This window comes from Oryctolagus cuniculus, chromosome 12 (genome assembly GCF_051225735.1).
Source record: "Oryctolagus cuniculus isolate XC-2025 breed Fujian yellow rabbit chromosome 12, ASM5122573v1, whole genome shotgun sequence".
NCBI lineage: Eukaryota > Metazoa > Chordata > Mammalia > Lagomorpha > Leporidae > Oryctolagus > Oryctolagus cuniculus.
The window spans coordinates 79,732,073-79,744,688 of NC_142878.1; the positions used below are offsets into that span (position 1 = coordinate 79,732,073).

At 40.9% G+C, this 12,616-nt stretch overlaps 1 pseudogene; it reads left to right on the plus strand.

The window, feature by feature from the left end:
- The first annotated feature begins 1,090 nt into the window (after window positions 1-1,090).
- On the plus strand, window positions 1,091-1,226 carry LOC127484082 (U2 spliceosomal RNA; annotated as a pseudogene).
- The last annotated feature ends 11,390 nt before the right edge of the window (window positions 1,227-12,616 follow it).

Below are 12,616 nucleotides of genomic sequence, written 5' to 3' on the forward strand. Positions count from 1 at the left end.
CTGGCTACTCCACTTCTGATCCAGCTTCCTGTTAACAGCCTGGGAAAAGCAGCAGTAGATAGCCCAAGAGTTTGGACCCCTGCCACCTACATAGGAGACTTGGAAGAAGTTTCTGGCTTCTGGCTTTGATCTGGCTTAGCTCTGTTAGGACCGTGTTTGGAGTGAATCACCAGATGGAAGATCTCTGTCTCCTCTCTGTCTCTCCTTCTCCTCTCTCTGTAATTCTTTCAAATAAATAAATAACTCTTAAAAAAAAAAAAGAATGAATACCAATCCTTTTCAAATTCTTCAAAAAAAAAAAAAAAAAAGAAGGAAAGAATATTTCCTATTCATTTCATGAAGCCAGTCAGCATTACCCTGACAACTAAGGCCAGGTAGAGAAACCACAAGAAAGAAAAAATTACAGGCCATTATTCTCAACATATATGAATATAGACACAAAAATACTAACGCTAACAAAATAATAGCAAATCCAACATAATATTTAAAAATTACACATCATGACCAAATGGGCTTTATACCAAGAATGTAAAAAGGATTCAAGATAAGCAAAGAATCAATGTAATATATCACATTAATAGAATGAAGGGGAAACACTATATGATTATCCCAACCGATGCAGAGAAAGAAACTTAACAAGATCTAATACCCTCTCATGATTAAAAACAGAAAACTAGAAATAGAAGGGAAATTCCTGAACATAATAAAGAGTATTTACAGGCCAGCACCACAGCTCACTAGGCTAATCCTCTGCCTGTGGCGCCGGTACACCGGGTTCTAGTCCTAGTTGGGGCGCTGGTTCTGTCCCGGTTGCTCCTCTTCCAGTCCAGCTCTCTGCTGTGGCCCAGGGAGGCAGTGGAGGATGGCCCAAGTGCTTGGGCCCTGCACCCATATGGGAGACTAGGAGGAAGCGCCTGGCTCCTGGCTTCGGATCGGCGCAGCACACTGGCCGTAGCGGCCATTTAGGGGGTGAACCAGCGGAAGGAAGACCTTTCTCTCTGTCTCTCTCTCTCTCTCTCTCTCACTGTCTAACTCTGCCTGTCAAATAAATAAATAAATAAATAAATAAATAGTATTTACAAATAATCCAATTGCTTCTCGGCCTTTTGGCTGAAATCAAGTGTAGTATCTGTTCTGACAAGTTTAATACAAATAACCCAAGCTAAAATTATACTCAGTGGAGAAAGAGAAAGCTGTCCACTTAAGATCAGGAACAAGAACCCCTACTTTCTACAGTGCCATTCAGAATTGTACTAGAAGTTCTAGCAAAGCAATTTGTTATGGTACAGTGGGTGAAGCCACCACTAGTGATGCCTACATCTGATATTGGAGTGCTGGTTTAAGTCCCAGATGGGAATCCAGTTTCTTGCTAATGTGCTTGGAGAGGCAGTGGAAGATGGCTGAAGTATTTGGGTACTTGCCACCCATGTGGAAGACTAGGACAGAACTCCTGGTTCCTGGCTTCAGCCTGGCTCAGCCCTGGCTATTCTGGCCACCTGGGGAGTGAAACAACAGATGGTGGATCTCTCTCTCTCTCTCTCTTTCTGCCTTTCAAATAAATAAATAGACCTTTAAAAAAAAATCAGACAAAAATCAGTTGTGTTGCTGTGCACCAGCAGTAAACAATCGGAAAACAAAATTAAGAAAACAATTCTACTTACGTTAGCATTCAAAGAACAAAAATTCTCAAAACTTAACCAAGGGTGTAAAAAAAAACATGCATGCTGGAAACTACAAAATATAGTGGAAAGACATTCTGTATCCACGGATTGGAAGACACAGTAAAATAGCAATATTACCCAAAGTGAGATGTAGATTCACTGTAATTCCTGTCAAAGTTCCAATGACTGTTTTTTCAAAAATGGAAAGCCAATCTTCAAATTCATATGGAACTACAAAGGGCCATGAAGAGCCAAAACAGAATTGAAAAGAACTAAGTTGGAGATTTCCCACTTCGTGGTTCAAAAACTTACAGCAAAGCGGTATTAATCATCAGTGTGGTACAGGTGTAACAGTAAAACTATAGCTCAATGGAATAAGATTCAGAGTCCATAAATCAATCCACATACCTATAGCCAGCTGATTTTCAATAAGGATAGCAAGGCTATTCAATGGGGAAGAAACAGTGTCCTCAATAAATGACATTGGGACAACTAGACATCTACAGGCAATGAATGAAGTTGCGAGGCCGGCACTGTGGCATAGCAGGTAAAGCCACTGCCTGCAATGCCGGCATCCCATATGGGCACTGGTTCTAGTCCCAGCAGCTCCTCTTCCAATCCATCTCTCTGCTATGGCCTAGGAAAGCAGTGGAAGATGGCCCAAGTCCTTGGGTCCTGCACCTGTGTGAGAGACCCAGAAGAAGCTCTGGTTCCTGGCTTTGGATTGACCCAGCTCCAGCCATTGCTGCCATCTGTGGAGTGAACCAGCAAATGGAAGACCTCTCTCTCTCTCTCTCTCTCTCTCTTCCTCTGCCTCTCTGTCACTCTGCCTTTCAAATAAATAATCTTTAAAAAAAAAGAGTTAAATTGAATGACTATTTCATAGAACATAAAAAATTAATTCAAAGCTCATCAAAGACCTAAATGTAAGAGCTAAGATTTTAAAACCCTTAGTAGAAAATATAGGGGTAAATATTCATGTCCTTGGATGTGCCATCCAAAGCATGAGCAACAGAAGAAAAATTAGAGGGGCCGGCACTGTGGTACAGTAGGTTAATCCTCCACCTGCAGTGCCGGCATCCCATATGGACTCTGGTTCTAGTCCCAGCAGCTTCTCTTCCGATCCAGTTCTCTGCTATGGCCTGAGAAAACAGTAGAAGATGGCCCAAGCACTTGAGTCCCTGCACTCGTGTGGGAGACCCAGAAGAAGCTCCTGGTTCTTGGCTTTGGATCAGCACAGCTCCAGCCATTATGGCCATTTAGGAAGTGAACAAGTAGATGACAGACTTTTCTCTCTGTCTCTCCCTCTTACTGTCTGTAACTCTACCTCTCAAATACATAAATAAAATCTTAAAAAAAAGAACAAGAATTAGATAAATTTGACTTCATCAAAATGAAAAAAATTGTAGATTAAAAAACATTACTAATTGAAAACCTACACAATTAGAGAAAATATTTGTACACCATACATCTGATAAATGTGTCTAAAATATAAATAAAGAGCTCTTCTAACTCAATTTTAGAGAAGAGAGAATTCAGTTTTAAAAATGAGCACAGGGCAAATGTTTGGCCTGGTGGTTAAGCCACAGATTGGGATGTCTGCATCCCACGTTGGAATGTCTGGGTTTGACTTCTGGCTCTGCTCCCGTTTCCAGCTGCCTGACAATACACACCCTGGGAGGGAGCAGGTGACGGCTCAGTGGTTGGGTCCCTGCCACTCACACAGGAAACCCGGATTGAGCTCCCAGCTCCTGGCTTCAGCTCTGGTCCAACCCCAGCTGTTGTGATCATTTAGGGAATAAACCAGCACATGGTAGCAGTCTCCTCTCTCCTCCTCTCATCTCTTTTCCTCTCCTCCTCTCCTCTGTCTTCCTCTTCTCTCTCTCTGCCTCTTGAATAACTATTTAAAAAGAAGAAAGTAATGAGCAGAGGACTTCAGTACTTGAATAGACATTTCTGCCAAGAAGGCTGTATAAATGGTCAACAAGCACATGAAAAAATGCTCAGCGTTATTAGTCATCAGAGATACACAAATCAAAACCACAATTAGATGCCGCTAGAGCAGCTGTAATAGTAATCATCATCATCAGAAAATAACAACTATTGGCAAGGATGCAGAGAAACTGGAACGTTCGAATATTACTATGGGAAAGCAAAATGGTGCAGCCACTACAGAAAGTTTGGTGGTTTCTCAAAATATTACACATGAAATTACCATATGACCAGAAATTCACTCATAGGTATAAGAGAATGCCCAAAAGAATTGAAAACAGCAACTCAAACAGATATTGTTATACAAATGTTCATAGCAACACTATTCATAATAGCCAAAAGGTAGAAACAGTCCAGATGTCCATTAATAGATGAATGAATAAATAAAATGTGTGGCGTATAGAGGCCGGAATTGTGGTGTAGTGGTGAAAACCGTTGCCTGCTACGCGGCATCCCATATGGGCACCGGTTCCTCTCCCAGCTGCTCCACTTCCGATCCAGCTCCCTGCTATGGCCTGGGAAAAGCAATAGAAGATGGCCCAAGTGTATGGGGCCCTGACACCTACATGGGAGACCCAGACGAAATTCCTGGCTCCTGACTTTGGCCTGGCCCAGCCCTGGCTGTGGGAAGCTATCTGGGAAGTGAATTAGCAGATGAAATATCTCTGCATATCTGTCTCTTCCTCTCTCTCTGTAACCCTTTCAAATAAATAAATGCATCTTTTTTTAAAAACGTGGTATATAAATACAATGGAACATTGCTCAGAAATGAAGTACTACAACTGTCTGAACCTCAAAAACATTATTCTAAGTGAAAGAAACAACCTACATATATGTACTATAAGATTCAATTTTTATGAAAAATCTAGGGTTAGTAAATCCGTAGAGACAGAAAGCAGTTTATTGTTTCCCAAAAGAGGGAGGGACAGGAAGTAACTGTTTAATGTGTACAGAGTTTTCTTCTGAGACAATAAAAATGTTTTGAAACTCAGTATAAGGACTGGCTGCACAACATTGTACATAAACTAAATGCCACTGAATTCTACACTCTATTAATTTATGCTATGTGAACTTCTCAATTTTTTAAAGAGAGATTTATATTTATGTACATATACATATATTCACACATACCCATGTAGAAGAAGAGAAAGCAATATGGCAAAATGCTAACACTTTGTGAATCTAGATGAAAGATGTATGGATGTTCCTTGAACTATTCCAATTTTATGTACAAGTTATGTTATTAAATAAAGTATTGGGAAAATCAACTTCAAAATATAGAATCAAAAATGACAAAATCCAATGAAGAAATGAGCAAATCTACCATCAAAATGAAAGGTTTTAAAGAACTCTCTTAAAAATTGATAGAGATATCAAATTTTAAAATCAGTGGGAATAAAAAGTATTTGAGGGGCCAGTGCCGTGGCTCACTAGGCTAATCCTCCGCCCGTGGCGCCGGCACCCCGGGTTCTAGTCCCGTTCGGGGCGCCGGATTCTGTCCCAGTTGCTTCTCTTCCAAGCTAGCTCTCTGCTGTGGCCCCGGAGGGCAGTGGAGGATGGCCCAAGTGCTTGGGCCCTGCACCCACATGGGAGACCAGGAGGAGCACCTGGCTCCTGGCTTCAGATTGGCACAATGCGCCGGCCATGGCAGCCATTTGGGGAATGAACCAATGGAAGGAAGACCTTTCTCTCCATCTCTCTCTCTCACTGTCCAACTCTGCCTGACCAAAAAAAAAAAAAAAAAAAGTATTTGAAGAAGTGAAGAAGTTTGATTTAATAAACATATACAGAACATTGACTGCATCAAGTTTTAAAAAAATGACCCTTTCAATACACATGGTGTATTTTACAAAAACTGACTTTGTGTTAGGAGATAAAGCAACTCTACATTAATTTCTTGCTTTTTAAAGATTTATTTTATTTATTTGAAAGGCAGAGTTACAGAGAGAGAGAGATCTTTCATTCACTGGTTCATTCCCCAAGTGGGCACAATGTCGAGGACTGGGCCAGGCCGAAGCCAGGCAACAGAAGCTTCACCTGGGTCTCCCACGTGGGTGCAGGGTCCCAGGACTTGGACCATCTTCCACTGCTTTCCCAGGTGCGTAAGGAGGAGCATAAGTGGAGCAGCTAGTACTTGAACTGGCACCCATTTGGAATACCAGCATTGCAGCCGGTGCCTTAACCTGTTATGCCATGACACTGGCCCCTCCATAAATTTCAGTGAATTAATATCATATAAAATGCATCATGAGTGTAATACTAGTCATAATAACAATTGATAAAAATGTTTTCAAAAATCCTGTACTTAGAAATTTCAAAAAATACTTCTAAATCGTTCACAGAATAAAGAAAAACATGTTGGAAGTTAGAAAATGCAATTAAATAAAAATGGTACATATCAAAACTTAAAGTGTTAAGAGAAAATAGCCAAATTTTAGGACAAAAAAAGTTAAAAATCTTTAAGATTTAGTTTTAAATTTTAGGAAAAGAGCAATAGAACAAAGACATTAAAAGTAGAAAAATATAAAAACATAAATTAATGAAACAGAAAACAAATGTATGCCAAAGAACATCAACAAAGAAAAAAAGTTGTTTTTGAAACACTAACAAAATTGTCAAACCTGTTGCAAGATTGATGCATAAAAAAGAGACACAAATAAACAAATTAAAGTATTGGAAATATATAAAAGAGAAAAGACATACAGTTGCAGCATAAATTTATAAGTTCACATAAGAATATTGGGAAAATACGGCAATAGATTTGAGGATTTCAGAGAAAGGGACAACTTCTTCGAAAACAGACTCAAGAAAAATAGAAAAAAAAATAGAAAAACATGAATGGCCTTACACACAATATGGAAATTGTATTATCATTATTATTACCTTGAATCTTTGCACAGGTGCACATGCACACACACATATACACACACAAAATATGCTGGTCCCAAATGATTTTACCAGCAAGCTCTACTGGGAAGAGTTCAGTTCAATTTTAATTATGCTCATCCAGAGAATAGAAAGAAAGAAAGCACTCTCTAGTTATACTGATTGCATAATATTGATACCAAAGTCAAGTAAAGTTATTACAAAGAAAATAATTTTCAGATCATTGTCACTTTGTGAACACAGATGCAACGAGCATAACTAAAATATTAGCTATTCAAATCTAAAATTTTTTCAGAAACAGTTTATCATGAATAAGCCAACTCTTCAGCCAAAGCAGCCTTCATTTGTAGTTGTTTGCTGATTTCCATGGTGTGCACACTACAAACTTGGCTAATTTCATGCCACCAATGTAACTTCACTGACTGCAGAGTTGGAGACAGAATGCTAAGAGTCAGCTCTCTCTCTCAAGGCTGGTGCCGCGGCTCACTAGGCTAATCCTCCGCCTGTGGTGCCGGCACCTGGGTTCTAGTCCCGGTTGGGGCGCTGGATTCTGTCCCAGTTGCTCTTCTTCCAGTCCAGCTCTCTGCTGTGGCCTGGGAAGGCAGTGGAGGATGGCCCAAGTGCTTGGGCCCTGCACCCGCATGGGAGACCAGGAGGAAGCTCCTGGCTTCGGGCCAGCTGTGCCAGCCACAGCAGCCATTCTCTCTCTCTCTCTCTCACTGTCTAACTCTGCCTGTCAAAAAAAAAAAAAAAAAAAAAGTCAGCTCTCACAGATCACTATTGCACGTGACAGAGTTATCACCGAATACCAAAGGGTAAATATAATGAGGATGGGATAATTGGTTATCCATATCCTAAAAATGAAATTGGATCTCAAAAAATCAACTGCAGATAGATTATGGACTTAAATATAAAGTGCAATTTAACATTTTTAGAAGATAATGTAATAGAACATCTTTCTGGCCTTGGAATAACAAATTGTTTCTACCATAAAATGTAAAATCTTTGACAGTATTGGAAAAGTTTTTTTTATTACGTTAAAATTGTAAAATCCCAGGGGCAGGTGTTTGACTCAGGAGTTAAGATACCACTTGGGATGCTCTCATCCCACCTTGGAGTGCCTGGGTTCAAGTTCTAGCTCCACTTGGATTCCTGTTTCCTGTTCATGCACAGCCTGGCAGGCAGCAGGTAATGTCTCAAGTGGCTGGGTCCCTGCTACCCATGTGGGAAACCAGGATTACGTTCCTGGTTCCTGGCTACCAACTAACCTAACCTAGGCTATTGCAGGCATTTGGAGTTAATTAGCAATTGAAAGATCTCTTTGTTTTTGTCCCTCTACCTTTCAAATAAATAAGTGTAGATAAACAAAACTTTTACAAGTCATGAAATCCTGTTAATCAAAATAGATCATGAAGATAGTGATAAAAAAAAAAATAGTGGATAAAAAGGTGGGAAATCTCCCCGAAGGAATTTTTTCCCACACAAATACAATTGTACACCACTTTCTTCTGCCTGCTTGGGGCCCTTTGCGAGCTACTCTCCCTTCCCTTTTGTAGTGTGAGTCTTTTCATTTCTGCCAACTTTTGCTCAAAACGCTCCCCGACTCTCTTCTTCACAGCCCAACTTGTTGAAAGGTTACTATACACTCACCTTCTCCACTTACTCACTTCTCTATCCGATCTGTAATTCAGTGTTTAAGTCTCCTTTTCCACTGCACTCTGATTTCTCTGTTGACGCAGTTCTCTCTGAGCTCATGTGAAGTTCCAAGAACAGCCTGCCACCACTCAGAAGCCCGCAATTATGTTGACCACTCCCTTCTCAAAGCCTGTTCCTCTCTTGGCTTCTGCATCAGTCTCACCGCTATTTCTCACTCCTGAACATTCTCTGTAGGACTTTCCATCTTTCTGTTTCTTCCCATCCCACACCAACTTTAACAGAATTAAAGACAGAGTTACAGACAGAGAGAGGGAGAGAGAGAGAGTGGACTTTCATCCTCTGTTTCGCTGCCCACATGGCCACAATGGCCAGAGCTGTGCAGATCTGAAGCCTGGAGCATGGCGCTTCATCCGGGTCTCTCACAAGGGTGCAGAGGCCCAATCACTTGGGCCATCTTCCACTGCTTTCCCAGGCCATTAGCAGGGAACTGGATTGGAAGGGGAGCAGCTGGGACTCAAACAAGTGCCCACACGGGATTCTGGTGCCACAGGTGGAAGCTCAACCTACTAAACCACAACGCTGGCACCTATTAACATTTTAATTGGTATGTACTTCCAGATATTTTCTCCAGGAATATATACTTATTTCCATAAAATAGTAACTACTGTATATATAATAGTACTTTAATCATTTAATATAACATGTACACTTTCACATCAGTATTGACTGATATTATTATTTTATGTATTAACAATAGCTGAAAATCACTACTAAACTTTTACTAAAAGCACTCTGTGAAACTCTTTACATATACTTAACCCTCATGTTAAAACCTTTTGAAGGGCTGGTGCTGTGGCACAGTGGGTTAAAGCCCTCGTCTGCAGCGCTGGCATCCCTTATGGATCCCAGTTCGAGTCCCAGCAGCTCCACTTCAGATCCAGCTCTCTGCTATGGCCTGGGAAAAACAATAGAAGATGGCCAAAGTCCTTGAACCCCTGCACCCATGTGGGAGACCCAGCTCCTGGCTCCTGGCTTCAGATCGGCCCAGCTCTGGCTGTTATGACCATTTGGGGAATGAGCCAGTGGATGGAAGACCTCTCTCTCTCTCTCTCTCTGCCTCTCTGTAAGTCTGCCTTACAGATAAATAAATAACTTTAAAAAAAATAAATAAAACTTTTTGAGAGAGATAATTATGTTATTAACTCTATGAGAAAACCAAATCGTTGACCATTTAAATAGTCTATGATCTAATAGTGAATAACACTACTAAGAGAAGCCAAAGGCTTCAACCCAAGTTATATAATTTCAGAGTTGGACTCCTTTTCACTGTCAGTCAGAGTGTTACATTTGCAAGTAATGGTGACCCACAGCTAAAAGAAACATCGACAATTTAAGAAGTCTGGTATTGGGTAGTTTTAAAGCTGGCTTTTGATTGACCTATCTGTGACTCTCTTGTCTTTGCCTCCGAGTCTCAGACAACTACAAAGCTCCAAGCATCATAAGCCTACATCCTCAAACAAAATATCCAGAAGTAGGTGAAAGTAGGCAGGGTTTTTCCTCATACACCTCTCTATTTTTATCAGAATGAAAATCCCAAAAGCACCAAAAACTACCTTAATGTCTCATTGGTCAGAAGCAGTTCTGCCAACCCTTAAACCGAACACACAGGAGTAGAATTACCATCATAAATCCCAGTTAGCTCCCAGAATTGCACCCCTTTCCCTGACCGTGTTGCCAATGTGACATCTGAAATAAATCAGATATTTTTCAGATATTCAGATATATTTCTTAGTATCTGGAAAAAAAGACAATTCTGTTAGCAAGAGAAAGGAAGAAACTGACTGTTAAGGTGGTAGTCAATGGGATGCCAATGGTAATTTTGAATTTTATGTGAACAATGTGATTTAATTACTGATCCCATGTACAAATATATTTAAGTTGCTATTAATTTTATACTATTATAAAAGAAAATTGTAATGAACATATTTGTGGCTTTTTCGTGCTTTTAACTTTTTAAAAACGATTTATTCATTTATTTGAAAGGCAGAGTTACAGAGAGAAAGGGGAGAGAGGGACAAAGGGAGAGAAGGGAAGAGAGAGAGCAAGAGAGAGGACGAGAGAGAAGAGAGAGAGAGAGACTGAACTTCTACCTGCTGGTTCACTCCCCAGATAGCTGCAACAGCCAGGTCTAGGCCAGGCCAAAGCCAGGAGCCCAGAACTCCATCCTTGTCTCCTGTGTGTGGGAAGCAGAAGCCCAAGTACTTAAGCCATCATCTGCTGCTTTCTTAGGCACATTAACAGAGAGCCGGATCGGAAGTGCAGCAGCTGAGGCTCCAGCTGGCACTCCTAATAGGTGCCAGTGGCACAGGTGGCAACTTACCCCACTGTGCCACAACAGTGGCCCCACCTTTTAACCTTTTCTTAAGATAAATTCCTACAAGCATAATTTTTGTATCAAAACAAATTCTTCACAATCTCAAGTTAGTTTTACCACTGTTTAGATTTTTGAAAATATAAATAAAAATTATATAAATGCCTTCTTTTAACGTTTGGTTTACTAACCACAAAAACAAAAATTGCTTGAAGTCCAAATATTGTATGAAATAAAAAGTAGACATCCTTTCACCATCCCGCTACCACCATTCTCATTCCCCAGACACAATCACTGTTAACAATTTTTCAACTTCACAGCTACAAAACCTTTGTCTATCTTGTTTTTTTCTGGCTCTCTGGATAAGGAATCATTGTTTGGCATACACTTAATTAGTGTTTGTGAAAATATCCTGCCTATCATACCTTTCTAAAGCTTTCTTTTTTCACTTGATAATATACTGTAGCTATATTTTTATATTTTGTATTTAAGATTTTTTAAACAGGGTTTATTTATTTTTATATATTAAAACAGGTATATTTATCTTTTGTATATTTTTTAAGATTTTTTTTAAACAGGGTTACAGAGAGAGAGAAGAAAAGAGAGAGAGAGAGATCTTTCAACTGCTGGCTCACTCCACAAACGGCCGCAATGGCTGGGACTGGGCCATGCCAAAGCCAGGAGCCAGGGGCCTCTTCCAGCTTCTTCCAGGTCTCCCTGCATGTTGATGCAGGGGCCCTGGACCATCTCCTGCTACCTACCCAGGTGCATTAGCAGGGGGCTGGATTAGAAGTGGAACAGCTGGGACGCAAATCAGCACCCATGTGGGAATGCTGGCATCACAGGCAATGGCTTTACTCACCATGCCACAACACCAGCCCCATAAGTGCTCCATTCTTTTTTTTTTTTTAAGATTTATTTATTTGAAAGAAGTACACAGAGAGAGGAGAGGGAGGGAGAGAGGGAGAGAGGGAGAGAGGTTTTCCATCCAATGGTTCACCCCACAGTTGGCCTCAACTGCTGGAGCTGCACTGATCCGAAGCCAGGAGCCAGGAGCTTCTTCCGGGTCTCCCACATGGGTGCAGGGGCCCAAGGACTTGGGCCATCTTCTACTGCTTTCCCAGGCTGTAGCAGAGAGCTGGATAGGAACAGGAGCAGCCAGGACTAGAATCGATGCCCATATGGGATGCCAGCACCACAGAAGGAGATTAACCTACTGCGCCACAGTGCCAGCCCCCCATGGTATCTTTAAAAAAAAAAGTGTTTATTTTCATCTACTTGAGCATACACACACACACACACACACACACACATAGAGAGAGAGAGAGGGAGAGAGCACTCTTCCATCAGCTTTTACTCCCCAAATGCTCGCAACAGCCAAGGAACTTGGAATTCCATCTGGGTATCCCACAAGGGTGCAGGAGCCCAAGTACTTGAAACATCATCTACTGCCTCCGAGGATGCTTTGGCAGGAAGTTGAATAAAAGGCAGAGTAGCCAGGTCTCCAGCCAGGCTCTATGATATGGGATGCAGGTGTCACAAGCAGTGGCTTAACCTGCTGTGCCCGCTGTTTGTTGTACATTTACCACAGCAAATTTTAAATTAAAATTTGACCTTTTTGGTAGAGTACTATAATAACTTAATTATATTAGTGTTATAACAAACTGGTCAGGAACACTCTTCAAAAAGTCTTCATTTTTTACATTTTCGCTTTGATTCAACTTTCCCTGAGAACTGCTCTTCTTGTTCAAAATTCTGTGACTGGGCCACCATATTAAATCATCCAATTCAAACACCTTTGAGTCACCTTTGATCCTTTTCTCTTTCCTCTAGGAGTTTATTGCTTTATGATTTCTCAAACCTTTCCCCTCTTCAGTGTTGCCACAGTCGTTGCCTTATTGCAAGCCTCACCACTTCTCGCTGAGTTATAGCGCTGCACTGTAATAACCCCCAACAGGTCTCCCAGTCTTCAGACTCACCCTCCTTTAATCTGTTCTTCACACCGTGATCAGAAATGTGTTCCTACAAGTAAAATCTGATCATGTGATTC